The sequence below is a fragment of the Rhinolophus sinicus genome, linkage group LG14 (genome assembly GCF_036562045.2).
Source record: "Rhinolophus sinicus isolate RSC01 linkage group LG14, ASM3656204v1, whole genome shotgun sequence".
Classification (NCBI taxonomy): Eukaryota; Metazoa; Chordata; class Mammalia; order Chiroptera; family Rhinolophidae; genus Rhinolophus; species Rhinolophus sinicus.
The window spans coordinates 24,460,171-24,483,646 of record NC_133763.1 but is presented as its reverse complement, the minus strand read 5'-3'; the positions used below and the strand labels follow the sequence as shown (position 1 = coordinate 24,483,646).

Here is a 23,476-nt window from a genome sequence, read left to right as displayed (position 1 = left end):
CCTCAATTACCAGAAGAAATGAAATCCCTATCTTACAGGGTTGCTAAAAAAATTAATCAAGACAACATATATATATAAAGCACCCAATATAACATCTAAGATAAGCACTCCATAAACGTACTCAACATAGATTTTGTACACTCAAGTGCCAGGCACTAAAGATATACAAAAGATGAGGGGAAACTTGTAAAGTCTGCAGCCAGGAAAAGTAGCCAGATTTAACATAAACATGGTATTTTCTAAAAAAGTGACAGGGAAATATAAAAGGCACTTATATTGACAAGTGAAGAGTAGCCAGAGGGTACAGCTTTAGAAAAGGCATGCAGATCTTAGAGAAATTGGCAAGAGAAGAAGCTAGAGAGATAAGCAGGGAGTCATATGACTGTGTTCAATAAAAGTTTGATAAATGAAAAGGGTGAATGGATTATTAAAGGCCCCTAAATGCCAAATCCAAAAGTATAGACTTTAACTTACAGGTTAAAAGGAGACACTGTGTTTTCTAAAGGATTGGGTAGTTAAAAGAATGGTGATATCTACTTTCAAAAAGAATAGCTACAAAAAATGTATTTATTTTTAAGTAAAACCGATTCCAAAATTTATGCATGCACTTTTCTATCCTGTATTCTTTAAAGATATGGATATTGTTGGCTTAACAAATAGCTACCATCAATTGCAAACTTGAACTAAAGGCTATACCAGCTACAGGATATCCTCACAATTCCTACTATGAGAAAGGTCAGTATTCCTCATGAATCAAATGACAAAACTGTGATACAAAAAAGTTCAATTATTTTGCCACGTTATGTAGCAAGAGAGCAATACAACCAGAGTGAAAACCCATGGGTCAATCTAGGAGGAAAGAAAAACGTAAATGTACTACGATAACATATGCAATAAGCACACTGTATGACCTGACATGTAACTCTTTCTTTAGAAATTCCAATACTTTTTTCTCACCAATTATACCACTTTCTAAGACCATTTTTAAGACTTCATTTTTCCACATACAATACAAAAAAACTTCCAAGCTTAAGGGGAGTAGGATGGCAGAACACTTGGAATGTGACATGGTAAGGTTTTCTTTTTCTTATGAGGTCTAAGGCATTACAAAAACAAAGCTAGATAGATGTAACGAATGGTGTAGGGTATGGGGGCAGCAATGAACAGACTATCCAAGAATCAACAACAAGTAGGCCCTTCTTTTTTTCTATAAGTAGCCTACAGGAATCTTGGTAAATAGGACTGAAGACATCCTCCTCAGCATTACTACTAACTGACCAGGGACTTAAGGTCATCTCCTACATATCTACCTCCCCCTACTCTTCAAGTGGTTGGTTCCTATTCATCTTTCAGAATTTTTTTTAACGTGTATGATTCCGTTTTTTTTTTTCCTTTTGTCCCTCCACCATTCTTTTATTCCCATTGCCCTAACCCCCTCCCCCTGGCAACCATTAGCTTGTTCTCAATATCTATGTGTGTTTCTATTTTGTTTTACTTATTCATTTGTTTTGTTTTTTTAGATTCCACACTTAAGTGAAATCATACGGCATTTATCTTTCTCTGTCTCCCTTTTGGTCCATCCATGTTGTCACAAATGGCAAGATTTCCTTTTTTACTGCTGAATAATATTCCATTGTGCGTGCACGTGTGTGTGTGTATATATACATGCCACAAGTTCTTTATCCGTTCATCTATTTATGGACATCAAAGTTGCTTCCATGTCTTGGCTATTACTACTAATGCTGCAATGAATATACAGGTGCGTGTGTCTTTTCAAATTAGTATTTTTGTTTTCTTTGGATACACAAAAGGTAAATTGCTGGATTGTGTGGCAGCTCTGTTTTTAATTTTTGAGCCATTCCATATTGTTCTCACGGTAGCTGCAATAATTTACACTTCCACTAACAGTGTACAAAGCTTCCCTTTTCTCTATATCCTTGCCAACACTTGTTGGTTGAGTTATTGAGGATAGCCATTCTGACAGGTGTGAGGTGATATCTAATTGTAGTTTTAGTTTGCATTTCTCTAATGATTAGTTATGTTGAGCATCTTTTCATATATCTATTGTCCATGTGTATGTCTTCTTTGGAGAAATGTTTATTCAGGTCATGTGCTGATTTTTTAATCAGATTGTTTGGTTTTTGGGGAGTGAGACTGTATGAGTATGAGTTCCTTATATATTTTGGATATTAACCTCTTACTGGATGTATCATTTGAGAACATTCAGTTGTATGGTTGTATTTTCATTTTATTGATGGTTTTCTTCACAGTGCATAAGCTTTAGTTTGACATGGTCCCACTTGCTTTTTTGTTTTGTTTCCCTAGCCTAAGGAGACATATCCAAAAAAATATTGCTAAGTGCAATCAATGTCAAAGAGTTTGCTGCCTTTGTTTTCTTCTAGTTTTATGGTTTCAAGTTTTACTTCTAAATCTTTAATCCATATTTTATATATGGTGGAAGAGTGATCCAATTTTTTTTTTGCATGTATCAGACCAGTTTTCCCAGCAACTTATTGAAGAGACTGTCTTTACCACATTGTATATCCTTGACTCCTTTGTCATATATTAATTGACCATATAAGCAAGGACATATTTTAGCACTCTCTATTCTGTTTCATCGATCTATATATGTTTTTATGCCAGTACATACTGTTTTGATTATGTTTTGATTTGTAGCTTTGTAATATAGTTTGATATCAGGAATTTGATACCTCCCACTTCTTTCCCAAAATTTCGTTAGCTATTCAGGATCTTTTGTGGTTCCATATAAATTTTAGAATTGTTCTGATTTTGAAAAGAATGTCATGGGTATTTTAATAGGCACTGCACTGAACCTTTGTATTTAGGTAATAAGAACAATTTAATATTAATCTTTCCAATCCATGAAAAGGTATATCCTTCTGTTTATTTGTTATCATCTTCAATTTCTTTCTTCCACGTCCTGTAGTTTTCAGAGTACACGTCTTTCACTTCCTTGATTACATTCTTTCCTAGGTATTTTATGCTTTTTGATGCAACTATAAATGGGAGTGTTTTCTTAATTTCTCCTTTTGAGTGTTCATTATTGGCATATAGAAATACAACAGATTTCTGTATATTGATTCTGTATTCTGCAACTTTACTCAATTTATTAACTAGTTCTAATAATTTTTTGGTAGAGTCTTTAAGGTTTTCTATGTCCAGTACCATGTCATCTGCACAAGTGACAATTTTACTTCCTCCTTCCTGATTTGAATGTTTTATTTCTTTTTCTTATCTGATTGCTGTGGCTAGCACTTCCAATACCATGATGAATAAAAGTGATAGTTGACACCCTTATCTTCTTCCTGATCTTGCAGGGAAAGCTTTTAGCTTTTAACCACTGAGTATGATATTAGTTGTGGGTTTATTACATATAGCCTATATTATGTTGAAATATGTTCCTTCTATACCGATTTTGTTGAGTGGTTTTATCATAAAAGGATGCTGAATTTTGTCAAATGTTTTTTCTGCATCTATTAAGATGATATGGTTTTTATCCTTTGTTAATGTGATGTATCATGTTGACTGACACAGTTGAACAGGTGTTGAACACTGATACCAGTGTTGAACCATCCTTGAGTCCCTGGGATGAATCCCAATAGTCGTGCTGTATAATCCTTTTAATGTATTGTTGAATGTAGTTTGCTAATATTTTGTAGAATTTTTACATCTATGTTCATCAGGATATTGGCCTATAATTTTCTTTACACTGTCTTTGGTTTTGGTGTCAAGATAATGCTGGCTTTGTAAAATGAGTTTGGAAACATTCCTTCCCCTCCTTTTTTTTTTGAAATGGTTTTAAAAGGACAGGCATTAGTTTATTGAATATTGGTAGAATTCACCTGCGAATTACACAGTCTGCTTCTGGATTTTTGTTAGTTTTTTTAATACTCCTTCAATTTCATTGTTAGTAATTGGTCCGTTAAGATTTTCTATTTCTTCATTGTACAATGTTGGAATGTCACATACTTCTAGAAATTTATCCATTTCTTCCGCATTGTCAAATTTGGTGGCATACAATTGTTCTTAGTATTCTTCAATGACTCTTTGTATTTCTGTACTGTCAGTTTTAAGTTCTCTTTAATTTATGAATTTATTTATATGGGCTTTCTCTTTTTTCCTGGATGAGTTTGGCTGATGGCTTGTCCATTTTGTTTATCTTTTCAAAGAACTTAGTTTTACTGATCTCTTCTATTTATTATTTCTATTCCTTTTTTTCTGCAGATATCAACTATTTCCTTCCTTCTATTTACTTCCAATTTTGTATATTCTTTTTCTAGTTAGTTTAGGTATAGAGTTAGATTGTTTATTTGGGATTTTTCTTATTTCTTGAGGTAGGCCTGTATGTTATGAACTTCTCTCAGAAGTGCTTTTGCTATATCCCATAAATGTTGAAAAGTTGTGTTTTCATTTTGGTTTGTCTCAAGGTAGTTTCTGACTTCTTGTTTGATTTCCTCTTATCTACTGGTTGTTTAGCAGTATGTTGTTTAGTCTCCACTTATTTGTGTTTTTTCCAATTTTCTTCCTAAAGTTGATTTCTAGTTTCATGCCATAGTGGTCAGAAAAGATTCTTGAAATGATTTCAATATTCTTGAATTTACTGAGGCTTGTTTTATGGCCTAATATGTGATCTACCCTGGAAAATGTTCCATGTGCACTTAAAAAAATGTGTTCTGCAGTTTTGGGATGAAATGTTCAATAAATTTCTATTAAATTGATCTGGTCTAATGTCATATTTAAGGTCATTATCTCCTTATGAATTTTCTATCTGGTTGATCTGTCCACTGATGTGAATGGGTTATTAAAATCCCCTACTATTACTGTATTACTGTGGATTTCTCCCTTTATTTTCATTAATAATTGCTTTATATATTTAGGTGCTCCTATGTTGGTTGTGTAGATATTTTACTTTTTTTTAATTTTCTTTTTTAAAGTCTATTTTGTCTGACATGAGTATTGCTACCCCAGCTTTCTTTTCATTTGTATCTGCATGGAATATCTTTTTCTATCTCTTTACTTTCAGTCTGTGTGTCTTTTGATTTGAATGGAGTCTCTTGTAAGCAACATATAGATGAGCCATTTTTTAAAATTCATTCAGCCACCCTGTGTCTTTTTATTGGAGCATTTAATCCATTTACATTTTAAAGTAACTACTAATAAGTACATATTATACTTCTTGGCATTTGTTAATTCTTTTTTGTTGTTTTTATAGGTTTCCTCTGTTTTCTTCTTCTCTTGTTCTCTTCCCTAATGGTTTGCTGGTTTTCTTTAGTGTTTTGTTTGGGTTCCTTTCTTTTGATTCTTTGTAAAGCTTTTGTAGGTTTTTGGCTCGTGGTTATCATAAGGTTTATGTATATCATTCCATATCTATAGCAGTCTATTTAAGATGATGCTATATATTAAAGCTCAAATATATTCTGTAAGGTTTATATTTTTATTCCTCCCATACACTCTATCTTATTGTCATGTTTTAAATCTTCTACTATTGAGTATCTCTTAACTACTTTTTGTAGCTTGAGTTTAATAATTTTTTCTTTTGGCTTTCATAGTAGCTCCTTATACGTCCGATTTGCTGGATTTATTAAATATTTGGCTTTACTTGTGAGATTTTTTCCTTTGTCATATTTCCTTATTTCTGGTTATGGCCTTTCCTTAACCAGTTTCTGTTCCTTTCTCTCTTCCTTCTCCTTGTGGGATCCCTACAATGCGAATAATTGAGCATTTTATGTTTTCCCAGAGGTCCCTTAAACTATCCTATTTGTTTGCTGTTATTATTTTTCTTTTTGCTGTTCTCATTAGTTGATTTCCAGTAGTATGTCTTCCACGTCACTGATCCATTCTTCTGTATTAGCTAATTTGCTGTTGATTCTTTCTATCGTGTTTTTCATTTCAGTTATTGTATTTAGGTCTGCTTGGTTCTTTATTGTACTCTTTTTTGAAGTTCTCCCTAAGTTCCTCTATTTCATTCTCAAGTTTGATGAGCACCCTTATGCTGTTTTGACTGTTTCTTTGAATTCTATGTTAGCAAATTACTTTCTCTATTTTCCTTAGGTTTTTTTTTTTTTTTTTTTTTCCTCAGTCCTGGAGATTTTTCTTGTTTCTTCACTGAGAGATAGTCTCCTGTTTCTTCATATACATATATATATATATATATATACATATACATATATATATGTATATGTGTATATATATATATATATATATATATTTTTTTTTTTTTTTTCTGTTTGTTTATATGAATCAGATAAAATAGCTATCTCTCCCAGCCATGAAAAAGTAGCCTTATGTAGAGGCAGCCTCTGTGTAGGCTATCTGTGCCAGGTGGTTTGGGCAGACCAATAGGAGCCAAGTGGGTGCCTAAGGCATCTGGGACACTGGCCTACCGAACCAGAGTGGCTCCAGGTGAGCAGGCCAGGTGCGAATAGTAATGCCCTGTTGATCCTGCCTGTTGCCTTTGTTTGGAGCCAAAATGGAGTTGGGCGTTGTGTCCAGGAATGAACTGCAGCAACCTTGCAGTTAGGCCAGAGCACCTGGATAGAGAGCATGCCCCCGCTCCCGGAGGTGGAGGGAGGCTTAAACAATGGCACTCACCAGCACCTCTGACCCTGGAGAATTCCCGCAGCTCCCCAGCCTCCTCTCTACAACCTCTCTCATTTGTTGTACAGAACATGGTCTCATGTTGACAGACTTCTGTGTAGGCTTTACGTGCTGGGTAGTTTTAAGAAGCCAGTTGGAACCAGGTAGGCAATTAGAAAACCTGGGACACTGGCCGAAATGAGCTCCTGCCCACCCTATGGAAGTGGAGGGGAATATAAACAATAGCACTCAATGGGTCCTCCAGCCCAGAGAGTTCCTGCAGCTACCAGAGGAGGGCTCCTAGGTTTCCCAGCCTTCTCTATTTGGTCTCTTTCTCTTGTTTGTTCTTCAGAAGCTGTCCATTCAGCCCTCAGTTGTCTCATAGGAGTGACTACCCTCTATATACATATATATTTGAGTTTGCTCATGGGAGGGGGCAAGTTCAACCACCTCCTATACAGCCACCACCACCTTGGACCTTTCATGGTACGGTTCTCAAACAACTGGCATGAACCTGGGTCTAGGAGAACAAGATTTCCTTGGGTCCGTAAAAAGATGATTCCTGGCATGTAACAAAGACTGGAAATTCTTCCATACCCTGGGTCATCTTCGTACTATGAGATTTCCTGAAAACTTCATGGCTAAAGAAATGTACAGAGAACTTACCTGTGGTAGCCAAGAAGAAAATGGCTGCGTGTGAAACACTGATGGGAGCCTCCTTTACTCTGCAGCCTGCATGCTACGTAGGCACTATTCCAAGGGATAAAGTTGGAATCACAGAGACCCACTCCACTCCCAGTGCTGCCTTTTGCTAATCAGGGTACACAATAAGGGACACCTACATGCCAGGGACCCTGCTGCTACTGTTGGCAGCAAGGAGTAGAATCCCAGCCCTGGAATGGGAGACCCATCAGATCACCTAGCCTCCTACCAGGCTTTCAGTAAGGAGGAGGACAACTCAAGATCTGGGAGTCTCTGGGTAGAAAGTAAAACTTTTTGTGTTGCCCTCCACCCCCAGTCTGCTACGCCCATACCCTCTCACAAGCAAAAGTACTCTTAGGATACCATTAGCAGTAAATAAATGACAAAGTAAAGCTGAGATAGTAACTGAGAGATATCATATCCAAGTAGCTAATTTTTGGTAGTTTATTAGCCAATGTATCAAAAGGCTCTTTAATTTAAAAAAAAACAACACAATAATAATTATCTCTACCTTAAATATACCTTCCTCCCGAAATTATTTATCCTACTGACCTCTTTGGTTTTACCAATGGTAATCAACTTGGTTAACTGTATGTGAATAAGTACTCCCTGGCCCCAGATCTAATAGTCACTGTGTGTAACCCTCTCTTCCACTTAACTCCCATTAAGCCATCTAATTCAGTGCTTACTACTGCTCTAACCTAACTTAGCTTCTCCACCTACAGATGTCATCTCAAATCCATCTTGGAGGACACTACCAACTAAACAATCTTAGTTCTTATTTTACTGTCATTTTACTTCTCCCAAAACTAAAAGTACTTTATAGTATCTACTCAATTGTCTAAATTCCTTGGACTAACACTCCAGTGTTGCCCGTCTATGCCTCACTACACGAAGCTCCATGCCATTTAAACGAATCTCCCAAGAGGTGAACAAGCCTTTGTTTTTCATTCCTTCACTCTTGTAATTTCATTGCCTTCATTTTGTAACCAAGAAGTCACAACCATCTTGTCCATAAAATCTTCACCAATCTACTGTCTGTCAAGGATCTTCTGTAAACACTAAGGCCCACACTTCAGATTTCAACTGATCAAATACTAGTGTTTGCAATCAGAACATAAAGAAATGGCCTGTTATACTTTTTTCCCAAGTGCCAAATGCATTATATTCCCCAAACTGTTAGAGAAAATGTAGCCATGTGTTACACCTCTCTTTGAACCGCCACATTACCTAACATTTTCCTAAACACTGGTAAGCAATAAATGAAGCCAAGGCCATAATAAAGATAAGAATAAGAACCAAACTGAAAAAAGAAAGAAAGAAAAAAAAGGGGCTCAAGGAGAATACACAGGAACAGTCTCTATTTACAAGAATGTATAATTTACATATTCCTATATACTTGTTATCAAAATATGATGATGACCTAACAAAGCTGAATTCTCTCCTTTGTGTGTAATTGTTAAAACATTAAGCAAAAAGGGACATTAGTAACCAAGCACATATTTGATCATCCTGAAATTTAAAAAATCCTTAAACAGAAGTAAAAAGAAATCTGAATTATAATCCTAACTTCAGATCTTTACTTCCGTGACCCTGAAAGCCAGTTACTTAACCTCTCTGAATTCTGTTTCCTCATCTGAAAATTGAAAGTGGTATACTGGCTGATTCCTCCAAGTTTCTATAAAATGCCATATACATTTTACATATAGATAATACATTAAACCTAGTTCTAATTTATTTCATGTGCCAGTCACCAACGAGTAAAATAAATGAAAAGTACATGCTATCTGCCTTCAAGAAGCTTAATTACATAATTGAACATTATAATAAAGGTATGCAAAAGTTATATTCAGAAGTATTAAGAAAGAATGAGCAAGATGTGAAGAATGACACCTTCACAAAAAGGAGGTTATCACTAAAAAAAAAAAAAAAAAAAAAAAAAAAAAGTAAAACTGAGTTCCAGCTAGAAACCAATAGTTTACCTTCCTTGATCACATTTATTAAAATATAAGAAGATAAACTTAGCAGATCACTTCTTTGCTTTAAGAAATCAATTATTAGAAAGACTTAATGTTTTAATCAACTTTTAAGAGTTTGGATTGCTCATGTACATTTTTCCTTAACTTTAATAAAAATTTAATAAAATCTATTAAGTTCTGTAAGTGGGTTGAATCTCAATGATCTACAACTAAAGTTATTACATGCAATTATAAAGTAACAGCATAGAAATCAACTGCTGTTGAATAAATTATTAACTTTATATGACTTATAAATATAAGCCTACTACATAACACAGTATTGCTTTTCACCAAATAGTGAAGATCTTCTAAAACTTGGCATAATGCTCATTTTATATAGAAACATTTCTTAATTTCTACAAAATGAAATTATATTACACAAGTTAACATGAACCAATTTCAAATTAAAAGCAACAGGTTAGTAACTCAATAATTGATAAGATTTTCTTAAAATGATCATGTGGTCCTTTGCCTAAATATTGTCTTTAGTTTCTGTCCATTGAGACAATAACTATTATGTATGTATCAGAAAGAGAAAGAGAGAGAGAGAGAGAGAGAGAGAGAGAGAGACAGAGAGACAGAGAGACAGAGAGAGAGAGACAGAGACTGCAGTAAAGAACATTTACCAGAACATGTTCAACCTACTATAGCAGTAATTAAAACTAGCATTCTGGCCTTTTCATAGACACATAACACAGAATAGAACAGATTCAAACATATCTTTATATACACACAGATATACAGTAATAGAATTTCAAATTGGGAGAAAGGATAAACTGTTCAAGTAAAAGTATCAGGACAGGTGGCTAACCAAAGCATGCAGAAAAGTAAAGTCTGTCTGAAATACAATTTTCACCCTTCAGATTAACTAATGATTAAAATAAATACAACGCATTGAGAAGATAGCAGCACACCAGCACAGTTTTGACAAGAATATAAACTTTTAGAGATTTAATCTGGCAATATGTACCAAAATTTAAAATGTGTAAACTAGCAATTCTACTCTGGAAATATATTGGAAGCAAGTAATAACCAGACAAGTGTACGAAGTTATATATCCAATGATTTTCATTGCACCGTTATTTTTAACAATGAAAAATTAGAAAACTGTGAATAGGTGTTGGTCAAATAAATTATGGTACAAGTATATAATGTGACATTATTTAGACATTTAAAAATGTTCATTAGGTCTATATATATTGATTAGTGATATAGTCAATTAGAAAATCAAGTTACAGAATATATCGTGATTCTATTTGAGGATTTTATTTTTATTTTATTAACCAATGCTCAGGCAGGTATGTGTATACACAAGCATCAAAAAGTCTAGACAGTTTAACACTAATCTTTTTAACAATGGCCATATGGAGCTTTCACTTTTCTGGTCTCCTTAAAAATCATTTATAGTTTGAGGGAAAACACTTATTCCAGTTTTTTAAAAGAAAAAATCCCAACATTCTATACAAAGAAACAAAGTACCTGAACATGCTTCCCTTAAAAGAGTTGGTCCAACTAAGAGTAAGACAATGATCCCCAACTGCTGTCACCATTCTAGCCCCCAATTTGATGTCCCAGTGGAGTCCTGCCTCTCCACTCTACATGTCTTCCCTAGATAGTTATTCATATTTAGTTCTCCAACTGCTATCTTTATGTACACATAAAATGGAAAATAGACCTGTGAAAAGAACATGAGATTTGGGGGTCAGAGGACCTATATTCAAGTCCTGTCCCCACTATTGACTATGTGACCCTGATTGACCTCATTAAAAAAACAAACAAACAAAACAAAACTACCTATCTCACAAGGTTGTGAGAAAGTAAAGAATCTAAGCATACATGAAGAGCTATGCAAATGACAGTGCAATACAAACATCAGTTACTGTTACTAATTAATCCAGATATCTGTCCTGAGCTCAGGACTAACATTTAGCTGATGCTAAGCATCTCCAATGAGAAATCATACTGTTATCTCAAACTCCACATGTCCAAATTTCAATTCAGTGCTTTTCCTTTGAATCTATTCCCTAACTTCTTTTGTCAACAAAACCTATTATTCTTGTTACTCCAAACTTGTTATTTCTATCCAAATCCTACCCATTTTTTCCTTTATAATCTAACCCATTTCACAATGACATATTTTAGAGCATGAAAACTCTTCTCGCTGCCTTTAAGTCTCCATCTTGCTCCAACTCTTCCTGAACACTCCTACAAGTTACAATCACAGTAGTCAGGCTGCTTCCCTCCTCAAGGATCTTCCCTAGAGCCCCACTGTTACCTACAGCAGGCCACAAACCAATGGCTCACAATGCTGTTTGTTTCTTTGCAGCTACCTCTCCTGAACTCAGGGTAGTACCTGGTTCAGTACCCAGATGATTTCACTTAATTTTTACATTATCTGCCTGTCCCTTTAAGCATGTAAATTTGGCAACTCTGACATAAACCCAGATTAGCACAAAAATGGCAGACTTTGGGGCAAGATTTATCTGTATTTGAATCCCATCTCTCTCAACGAGACTCAGATCTAACTTACACATCAGTTCACCATCTATAAACTGAAATATTACATTTTACAGAGTGGATGAGAGGGATAGAAATAATGTAGTTCAGATTCCTTTACAATGCAAGGAATATAATAAAAGCTTTAAAAATGGCAGCAATTATAACTTTAACTCCAACATTCGAGGACTTCATAATCTGTTTATCTTTCTAGAAGTATCTCCAACTGCTCCCCTACACAAAACCTGCCGAAGAAAATATCTCCCATTTCTGCTTATCTGAATTTTACGCATCCAAGCCTGGTCCAAAAGTGTGGTCCTATTCATACTTCTGGGAAGTCTTCCCTAATCACAGGTGGCCCACAGTAGTCTCCCTCACCCAGGCCTCTAATTTACAGAGCTCCTACCTAGCTACATAAGGTAATACTAATTGTCTTATATGGGTGGGAAAAAACCTAACACCATGAAAGGATATTTGTTCCTCCTGGATCTTTCTGGGATCTAGTCAGCTATAAATGAGAGGGGAAAAGAGAGATGTATTTTTTTAAATACTGATTCCACTGCATGTATTCCCAGATTATATAGGGTTTACAACTAGACTTTCATGCCTATAAGGAAAAGAACAAGAAAATATTTCCTATACTCATTAAAAAAACTCTCTAATTTATCAACCGGAGATTTACAATTCCCTTTGAGAGATTACCACCATCATAATTAGGTCAGTCATTCTAGTGTGCTTACTGCCAGCTAGTCCAATCTATTCAAAATTTAGAATTAGCTTCCTTATATGGGGAGAACAAAGGGGAAAATCCCAGGGGATAATTTCTGACCTCCAAAACTGAACACATTCAGTCACAGAGTAGGTCAGCCATCTTACTCACATTCCCCAAAAGAGAGCCTTTCCAGACAAATCCAGGGCCTCCAAAATGAACTAAAACTAAAACTAAACAGGTAACTTCATGTAAGAAAAGCACCAAAAGAATAGAGATAACAGGAATATTCTAACAGTTTGGAGTATGTCCTTCAGGTTTTTTTCCTATGTATACAGGAAGTACATGTGTATATACAAACAGTTTGGTTTTATAAAAGTGAAATAATATCAGGCACACTGCTATGCAACTTGTTTGAGCTTAATATATAGTATGAGAATCTTTCCATACCGGTACATATAAATGTATTACACATTTTGATGTCTACCATTCATGAAAGTTATGTAAAATGCTTGACAAACGTAATTTGGATTTTGAAATATTAGTAAATAAACAGTCTTTTAAAAAGTTGTACCAATGAGTATCATTAGACTTTGTCATTTTGAATTAGTCTCATTCATAAAATACTAAATTCACTTTATAAGTATTATTGCATTTAAAAGTATTTTTTCACGTCATATCATTTGATAGCTTCTGCTTAACAAAAACTCAAAAGACCTGTTAAAATGACTTTAAATCAAGTCTACTACAAAATAGCTCTACTGCCTCCAAAGTATAGCACAGAAGCCACAGCCATTTTTCCTATATTATTGTCACCAGTTGAGATATGACATCCAGAACTGTGCATGGTGTCATTTTTATGGGATAGCAATACCAAGTCGTGATACTTCCTTTAAATGTGAATTCTGTTTTTTTTTTTAATTCTTAATACTCACATAACTGTATCTATACCCAAAATTTCTAGTTCTATGTTTCATTTTATAATAGATATTAAGAGTTACAAAAAAAAAAACAAAAAAAACTGAAAGCAATATTATCTATGTAGCTAATGTTGAATTAGCTTCATTCTATTAAGCCAAGAATATATGAAAACATCCAGTAATTATCAAAAGAGGATGTGTACATCTGGAATTTGCACTATACGAATTTGCATTGTAAACGGTTAAAACAGCCATGGAAACATTAACAACAGTATGATATATATATATATATATATATATATATATATATATATATATATATTTAAGATTTTATTGGGGAAGGGGAACAGGACTTTATTGGGGAACAGTGTGTACTTCCAGGACTTTTCCAAGTCAAGTTGTTGTCCTTTCAATCTTAGTTGTGGAGGGTGCAGCTCAGCTCCAGGTCGTACTGCCATTGTTAGTTGCAGGGGGTGCAGCCCACCATCCCTTGCAGGAGTCTAACTGGCAACCTTGTGGTTGAGAGGACCTGCTCCAACCAACTGAGCCATCCGGCCACCCAGGAGCTGAGCAGCAGCTCAATGACTTCATTCTAGTTGCAGAGGGCGCAGCTCGCTGGTCCATGTGGGAATCAAACTGGCAGCCCCGTTGCCCAGATCTCGCACTCTAACCAACTAAGCCACCAGTCCGTCCCAACAGTATGGTATTGATTTGACTAATAGTTCAACAGATATTCTGGATAATTACTGACCAATTACGTGTGGAATATCTACAAATCGATAAAACTTAAGTATTCAAAGGAGAGCAAAATCATGGGGCGGGCTGAGGGCACTCAGAGCACCAACTAAACAGCTGTAAAAGCAGAATCTAACCAATGAAAGACAGGGTACTTTACAGACACTCAAGTACTGTACTTGCAAAAAAGTAATTTAACAGAACCTTAACTTTACTGAGGGATGGAAAGAAGTCACCTTCTCAAGGCCCTGGACAACAGAGGTCCAAGTTTACAGGTAAATTAGATTTATCAGGTCCACAATATCATGGAAGAATCAGAGAAAGGGATAATTTAAGTACAAAATCTTCAAACTAGCACTCCACAATCTGTTTCTCAAACATTACATCTATTCCAGCTTCTCAAAACAGTCTGCATTTTTTAATTATCTTGTTTAAAATTTCCAAAGGTCCACTATTTCTTACAGTCTTACATATGAAGCTTACATATAAATTTCCTCTTACTCACTGTTCATGTTGCTGGAGCTAAAACTCTGTCTTGTACTTTAACATTTCATTAAAAAATGAATGACTCTAGCTCCAAGCTGATTTCCAGCCTTGCTGGACCAAATCTCTGCTGGGTTTACTGGATCAAATCTCTGTGCCTCTGCACATAGAGTTAGAGTACATTACAGTTTCCTTACTAGGACCCAAAAAACCTGACTATCTGTAGAGGCCCCACTACCACCACATTCTCTTACCACTCTTCACCTCGTTTGTAACAATCCACCCTCAATAACCTTTTCACTTTTCTGTATATATGCCAAGCATATCAGAGCATTTGCATTTACTATTCCTCCTGCCAAGAATGTTCTTTTCTCAGAGAGTCAGTCACACAACTAGCTTCCTCACTTCTCTTAGGTCTTTACTCAAAAGTTACTCATCAGTGAGGCCTTCCCTGGCCATTTATCTAAATTTCCAAGCCTCCAAGAGATAGTTCATCTCTTCCCTTTTCTGCTTTATTTTCATCTCCAGCCTGTATCTACTACTCCCTATTTTTCCTGAATGAGTTCAGGGATTTGGTTTGATTTGTTTACTGTGCAGCATTTCTAGAGCAGTGCCTGGCACATAGTAGGTACATGATAAAAACCTGCTGAGGTGGCCCAGACACTGTTTTTCTACCATGACTTACCCATGGCATATCATGCTTTTTCTTCTCCTGGAACTATCCTCCTACACTCTATAAAAGCCCAAATCCCTTCTGTAAATTTCCCAAAATGCTCATATTATAATTATTTTTATACAGGACTCCAATTTTCCTTTATAAGGCAAGAATAATTTCTTATACATTCTTATATTGCTCATATTAACTGATTCAATGGTCTATCTGTAGTAAATAAGTAACTACAGGAATAAATGTGTGTGGAAAGGGATTGCTACCTAGATTTTCATCTGAGTTTCTGGAGCTAGTATTTTCTATACTACACAAGAAAAGCTTAACTGGGGTAAGAGAATAGCACTACCCGAAAGAGAAAATTTTACTAGCCATTCCTTTTTAGCATTCATAAGTTAGATACATTTACAAAGTAAATCATGTATCAGGTACTTAACCATTTATTGAATATTCAAACTAGAAAATTTGAAGACAATCTCAAAATTCGAGTCCAAATGAAAGCTCCTTACATAATAAAAATTCAGGTTCAAGTGTGGCTTTTCAAGAACAAAGGTCTTGTGTCCTCTGCCCTTTCAGACTTTATGAATTTGATTTGCTAAAAGTCAAGCAGCCATGCACTCTGACTTTGTGTCATCCAATAAAACCATATAAGAATTAGGCCAATAACTAATCCTAACTTTAGCCAACATAAAAGATTCAAAATAGACTAAATAAAATCACATTTTAAAAAATGGTCTGTGCATATCCAATTTCCATCAACAGATATTTATCAACATAAAGTATCACTTATAAAACTCTACCTAGGTTTTAAAACACAATATAAACACCAAAATAAAAACATGACAGGAATATTACTAAGAAAATACGTTCATTCAGGCCATATTCTGTTACAACATTAAGTACAGAAAGCAAAAATATCTTCACAGCCTTAGCAGTGATCTACTTGTAGATCAAATAACACCCCCAAAATCACATCAATCACCTTCCTAGTGGTCCTTCTTCTCACAGTAATATCAGAATTGGAAGGACCCTCTTTGTATCAAATATAGAACTATAATGAGATTCTTGATTAAACTCAGATTTGTCTAATTTAAAAGTAGTCTCCTCCTAAGTTGCTAATCTTCCAACCCTTCGAATAAATCATACAAGCACTATCAACACACGAAAAACTGGAAACTATACAATAGTTAGCAAGAGAAATACATTTTCATATGGTCCAAATCATTGCTCTATGTATAGTACACTTGAGGCGAACATTCCTACCTAGCTTAATGTCTCTAGTAACGTGACTCTTTATCAACAGTAAGCACATTAGTCTTCCTTGGCACCCCGACCCACATCGCTTCGTGGTATGACTACACTTTAAAAGAGTCATAATGGAAAAGACTAGATTATGAAATTATAATCTAATAACAATAAACAGCACATCCACCAGGCGGTGGAAGAAACTATAAAGATATTCCCTGAGAAGCTGCCATTTCTCCTGTTGTTCTGTTTCTACCAAGGAAGTTGTGAAATCTGCATACACACCCCATCCCAAATCTATCAGTGGGGCGCGCGGCGGCTGAGTCATTCCTACGAGTAACTTTATACGGCTCCTAGCACTCCGGGGTCGGGACAAACACATCTCTCGCTTCCTTCCACACTACGCTTCCTTCGGCCTCGGCCCAATCACTCTCCGGTTTCTCAACTCAGACACCATGAGGGCTGAGCCGGACAGTGGTGACGACGGGTGAGGCTACTCCTGATGGATTCGGGAGTCTCTCCCCCTCCGCCACTCACGCAAGTCGACCGGGCGCTGGCCGGGGCGCGCACAAGGAGTCACCCTGGGAACCCCGTCAGAGCAGGTAGCAGGCAGGCCCGGACCCGGCGAGCCCACCCTACACCTCCCTCAGCCCGGTGGGGCTTCGACTTGACTCGCGTGTCTCCTCCACCAGCTGTCGTGTTAGGGAGACGACTGCAAGGAAACACCTGCCGGGGCCGAATGCGCTGGGCCCGCGGGCGCACACACCGGCGCTCTGGTCCGGCGGGGACCCCGGTGCCCCGGGCCCACTGTGCCGGGGTTCGCCGCGCGGCCGCGGTGCCAGATGGGGGAAGGGGACACGGGCAGCTACGACACTTACCTGGCAACACCTCCTTCCCCGCCAGCGGCACCAACAAAGCTGGCAACCCCTGGCACCATCTTCCGCCGACGCTTCGTCCTCGGCGGCGGCTACCAACCGCCCATCCGGCACAGCCAACCGACACAACCGCCGGCGTCCCGGTACTTGCCGCGGCCCCGAACTCCGGGCAGGAGGGAGGGGTCTGGGCGGAGAAGGGACGCGGTCAGGCCCCTCGGCTCTGGGTCGGGGACCGGGGGACAGAGGGCCACGGCCTGTCAGAGCCGAGGGGCCGGGACGACAGGGGAACCCTGAGGCAGCGCCGAGGGTTCGGCAGGGCCGCCGACACGGCCGCCGCTGGGTTTGTTATTGTCGACTCTGTCCCTTCCTCCGCGGAGCATGCCGGGAATGGGCGGGGGAGTGGGGGGAGGGGCGCGCCTGTTGGCCCGGGAGGCTCACAGAGGCAACGCGCAGGTCCGGAAGTTGACAGGCTGCTGGGAAGGGGGCGACTCCGCCTTCGGTCGCTGCCGGCCGGCTTGCAACTTTGGCTGTCCTCTCCTGACCCAAGGAAGGTTCCACTGGGGCGGCCTGTTTCGGTGCTAGTCGCCGTCCGGGCGCGTACTACCGCAAGGTGAGCTTGACCTTCCTCGCTACAGCGAGTTGGCCTGAGCTAGGCCGATCCCGCCGAATTTTCAATTTAGCCCCAGATGATAAAAGGTCGTTTCCCACAGCCTGTCGGGGAGGAGCGGGACCAGCCGGAGATCCGAGGTCCTCGTCGAGCGCCCCGGGGAAGCCCGCAGAGCAGGCCAAGATCTGTAAGAGGATGAGGTACCGGGAGAACTGTGGGCCGGCCAGGCTAGACTGCCACCCTCAACCCCACCATATCCTCGACCGACCGCCGGGCCTGCAAGCGGATGAAAGGTGTCTGGTAACTACTTGTGTGGGGCGGCACAATTTTTCTCAGACCAGGTAAGATAAAGAAAACATCCAAAAGAGAAGAGAATTAAGGCTCGGTCGGTCGGAATGAAGATGAAAGCGCCACGCCACTACCGCCGATTTTCAGCCTTATTAATACTGGGTTCTCTAGTGAGTTAGCGTAAGTACTGTAATGAATGGGAAACAGTTAAAGGGGAATCCTGATTTTGTGAAGATGAGCATTCACGGGCAATGACTTGAAGCGACGGACTTAAGTATGAAAGTCTAAGGAACAGAAGTTGCACCTAAAACAAATTACATACTTTAAATTCCTGTTACATTCAGAAATATGTGGTATGAGTAAAAGCTTAGAAGTGCTACCACTATGTCATCAGAGAACATTTGAGTTGTTTGCATAAAAATGAGTATTACCACCCTTTTCAAAGGCACTAAATACTATTATTGGGAAGTAAAGTTTGCAATCTTTCATTTATCATGGTGGAAACTGATAACACTCATTGAACCAACTAGTAAGCATTGGGAATTTTCAATTTTCAGCACACTGACCGGGTATCTGAAAGTTGTTTGAGAAGGACTTACTGTTTTTACCACTTTGTTTTTAATTTCCTGTGTATCCCAGAGAGATCTTATGTTTGGCAAGTCATTTTAGTTTATTTTAAACTGGACTTTTATTACACCGCCCCAGCAAGATACAGCAGAGAAGTCAAAATTAAGAAACTAACATGTTATTATGCCTTAGGGGACAGCATAGTAAACAGCACACAGAAAATACATAGTGAGAAGGGATTTGGTCAGAAAATTTGTAAACAAAATACAACAATATTAGGCCTCTGAAGAATATATTGGTGCTTGACTTAGTGATCAATGTCATTCAACATTACAGACACAACTGAAAGCATCACTGGAATATGCCAGTGATAATGTAATAAATAATAAAATGTTTTTAATTTTGTCTCTAACTTCTTTTTTTCGAAACAAAATTAATTCATTCCTCATCTTCTTCCTTAGTCATAGGTGGAAGAAATGACCAGAAATGATTGGTTCATACCTTAAAGGTTTACACCTTCTCCAGAGTGTAAATGTTTAGAATTTATATGCTTCTCATATTCTTTTCTAGTGATAAGTGAAAATGTATTAACATTAATTCTTTTTTTACGTATGGAGGTATCTAGAGGAAATACTGTTACAGGTTACTAAAACTACATGTGTCCCGAGTAAGTCTCAACAAGTGACATTTTCCTTCAAGAAAGAATATTGAAAACCGTCTGTACTCTCCCTTCCTAAATAAGTAAAAACAAGAACAAACAAAATACCCTCATTCAACATTACTTCTCAGCCAAGCTTCTTGATGGGAAGTCTTTAATCCAGTCTCATTTTCACTACTGCCCTATTCTCACTGAAGTTATAGATTAAGAAACCTCCAAATTATTGTGTTAAATAGACAATGCTGATACTTTTTTTGAACTTTTTAAAGCATTTGTCATTTTTAATTTTTTTTGTTTCTCCCCTTTTTTGTAGTGTCTCCCTCTTGGCTCTTAAATCTGGCCTTTCTTTCATTTGGTCCTCTTCGAAATTCTCAAGTAATTATAATACAATGTAAATGATGCAAATATAAGGTGCCACAGGAGAATAAATAGATAAGAGAATCTTGTCCTCATCACATTATGTGTTTTTCAATTTAATAAACATTTAGGTTCTTGGATGGATTTACAGTGTGGGCAAAAGAAAGTCATTCTCTTTAGGAGGAGAGTGTAGGGATAATACAGGACGTCATAGCTAAACACCCTAAGTACTTGACATTAGTTTCAATCTTTAAAATCTTAGTTGCGCTTCAGGTCTCAACTTCAGTGTCACTTTTTCAGGAATCCTTCCCAACACACCCACAGTTCCTCTAGATTTTTATGTTATGTCTTTAAGTATCTGTCTAACCTGCTGAAATGTAAGACTTTTTTTAATAGAGGGAATATTTTCCCAATACCTGGTGTACAGTAGTGTACACGCAAATATTTCTTGACTGCCCTACACCTTTTTCAGGCCCTCAATTTATAGCTTGACTCACTTCCCAACTAGTATCACTTACTCCATCCAAACCAATATGATTATGTCTCTTCCCTGCCTAACAATCTTCACTGGTCTTGTTTTGTAGATTAGATACAATTTAAACTTCTTAACATAGCATAAGAATCTTTTCATTAGGTACCAACCCATCTCTCCAGCTATATACCCCCTCACTTTTCCCCTTTACACGTACCTTATGTAAATTTCCTCCTCCATGTCGTGTTCTTTCCCTCTTGTTCACCTTTCAGTGTCATTCTTTAAAACATCCTGGACATCAGCCAGCTTCCAACTGCTAGACAATACAGTGATCACTTATCCTACCTCTGCTTCATATCACACAACTAAATTTTTGTGTCCCCTCTAAGCCTGTGAACTTAGATTGGGAACTATTCATTTTTAAGTTCCTAGAACTTGATAGAGAGCTTGTCACATAGTGATTTAAATATTTGAAGGTTGACTAGATAAGTGACTAAAATTCCTGCCCTCAAATATCTCAAAAGCTCATACAGGGAACCATTCAGAAATCATTGTAATGACAAGTTTATATAACAGTTGTCTGAGTATCCTTGGAAATGATATCAACCTCCCACCCCCACCCCTCCGCAGACTCCAAAATCTGGGGATGCTCAAACCCCTTATATAAAATGGTGTATTTGCACATAATCTACTCACATTCTCACATATACATACTTTAAATTATCTCTAGGTTACTTATACCTAATGTAAATGCTATGTAAATAGTTGTTATACAGTATTAAGGAATAATGACAGTATACATGTTCAGTACAGACACAACCATCATAGGCCTAACTACATAGTACACGTCAGCAACAATATAAAAAATATTTTCAATCTTTGGTTCATTGAGTGTATAGATACGAAATTCGTAGATAGGGAGACCTGACTCTACATTAGGATACTGGGAAGATCATGGTACACAGCTTAATTTTGTTAACTGATTTGATATTTCATTCTGTATATGCATTAAATATTTCTCAAATAATGTGTCATTACCCTAATTTTTTAGGTTTTGTTCAAACAGCCAACCATGATTGACATAATTTAACTTTATTCAAAGTATGAATCACAGTTTTTCATTTTAAAAGGTGAACCCTTTTAAAAAGTTTTGGACTTTGTTTTTAAGATCATAGCTAATTCAGTGTGTAAAATATGTTGATACACTACTTAAAGGCATCTGCCACTATGATTATTATCAAGTTAATGTTTTCAGTAGTATTTACAGACCCTAAAGCTGTCCTATTCCGTTGTCTGTTGGTACTCACACATGTTAATGATAATGATAGTTAATTTATGAATGACTCTTCAAAGCTAGTGATGAGCTTGTGAGTAATACTGTTTCTAATGCAACACATACAGGAAAATACTTCTAGCATGCTTCATTTTTCAACAGTTTTAAACCAATAGATTGAGACAAAACATTTTTAGACATTTTTCACATTAAATTGTCTTACTATTTTGAAGGAAAGCTCAGCAAAATGTCTGAAAGTAGAGCTGTAATGTCTTAAAGCAAAAAGTTAACCATCTTATAGATACAGATGTGGATTGGATTCAAACATCAAGCCATAGTTTGATTTCAGGTTCTTCTTTGTGACCCACATTAAGAAATACATTGTAACAGTGTGCCCTGGTACACACATACAGTTCTCTGTATCAATGAAACCCATGTTTCACACAAAAGGACCGCATGTGATATACTCTGATCGTTTCTGTGCTATTTTTCTAGTGCTAGTCTTGACCCACTTAATTGATTTTACCACCCTCTGATGGCTTGAAAGACATTCGATTCGATGACTTTGGTCCCAAACCTTGAGATTCTTTGCTCCTTCAGTGGCCTATTATTTTGACTATAAACTTCAGTGGCTTACTATTTTGACTATATCCCTCAATGGTGAAGTTTGTTATTGTTTATTTTTAAAAACTATAACTTAACTGAAGCCTATGAAGCCCGTGAGTGAGTCTTGGATGTGAAACACGGGCTTTACATTCATAAACCTATTTAGTTGTCTTAACAGCCCTATCTGGTTTTTATTACAATAACGAAGATGTGAAAAAATTGTAATTCTAATGTATTGCTGGTGGGATTATGAAATGGTGCAGCCACTTTGGGAAATAGATTGGCAGTTCTTCAAAAATTTAACCAGAGTTACCACATAGCCCAGCAATTCCACTCCTAGAGATAAAAGAACATGTCTCCACAAAATCTTGTACACAAATGTTCATACTGCATTATTCATAACAACTAAAAAGTGGAAACCGTCTTAATGTCTGTCAACTGATCAATGGAGTATCATAATGTGGCATACTCATACAATAGGAAATTGCACGTAATGCAAAAATTTCCTCACATAATAAACAGAATTACTATATGACTCAGCAATTTCACACCTAGGTTCCATTCCAAGAGAATTAAGAACCTATGTCCATACAAAAAAATGTCACAAATGTTCATAGTAGTATTTTTTAGTAGTCAAAAAAATGGAGGAGATCCAAATATCAACTGATGAAGGAATATACCAAATGTGGCCTATCCATAAAATGGAATATTAAATGGCAATAAAAAGGAAAGAAGTCTGATACATGCTACAACATGGATGAACCATGGAAACATACTAAGTGAAAGAGACTAATCACAAAAAAGCCACATAGTCTATGATTCTACTTATATAAAATGTCCAGACTAGACCAATTTCTAGACAAAAAATGGATTAGGGATTGCCAGGGGCTGGGGAAAAGGAAAAATAGGATATGACTGTTAATGGACACGAGATTTCTTTTGAATGCACTGAAAGTATTCTGAAATTAGTGGTGATGTTTACACAATCTTATGAATATACTAAAAAGCGCTGAATTGAACAATTTAAAATGTTGAGTTTTCGCTATGTGAGTTATATTTCAATAAAACTTAAAAACATTTAAATTACATTTTAAAAAATCAATTGAAATTATTAAATGAATAGAGAGAATAGTCACAATCACTTGTTGCTAAGCTTTGGTTCATTTAACCATCACTGAAATGGTTTAAAAGTACTTTAAGA

The 23,476-nt window shown here is 37.0% G+C and overlaps 1 protein-coding gene and 1 long non-coding RNA gene across 5 annotated transcripts in view; one reads left to right on the top strand and one right to left on the bottom strand.

Annotated features, from left to right (window-relative positions):
• The window catches only part of RB1CC1 (RB1 inducible coiled-coil 1), an 83,188-nt gene extending 65,597 nt beyond the window's left edge, over positions 1-17,591 (bottom strand). For all 4 annotated transcript variants that reach the window (XM_019712559.2, XM_019712560.2, XM_019712562.2 and 1 more), the window contains exon 1: positions 17,451-17,591. The gene's annotated coding sequence lies outside the window, so the exon portion shown is untranslated. The remainder of the gene's footprint in view (positions 1-17,450) is intronic.
• A 312-nt stretch (positions 17,592-17,903) lies between these two features.
• On the top strand, positions 17,904-19,314 carry LOC109435030 (uncharacterized). The gene is made up of 2 exons (XR_002135920.2): positions 17,904-18,057; positions 18,158-19,314. It is a non-coding gene; the product is annotated as an uncharacterized LOC109435030 (long non-coding RNA).
• Positions 19,315-23,476: the final 4,162 nt, after the last annotated feature.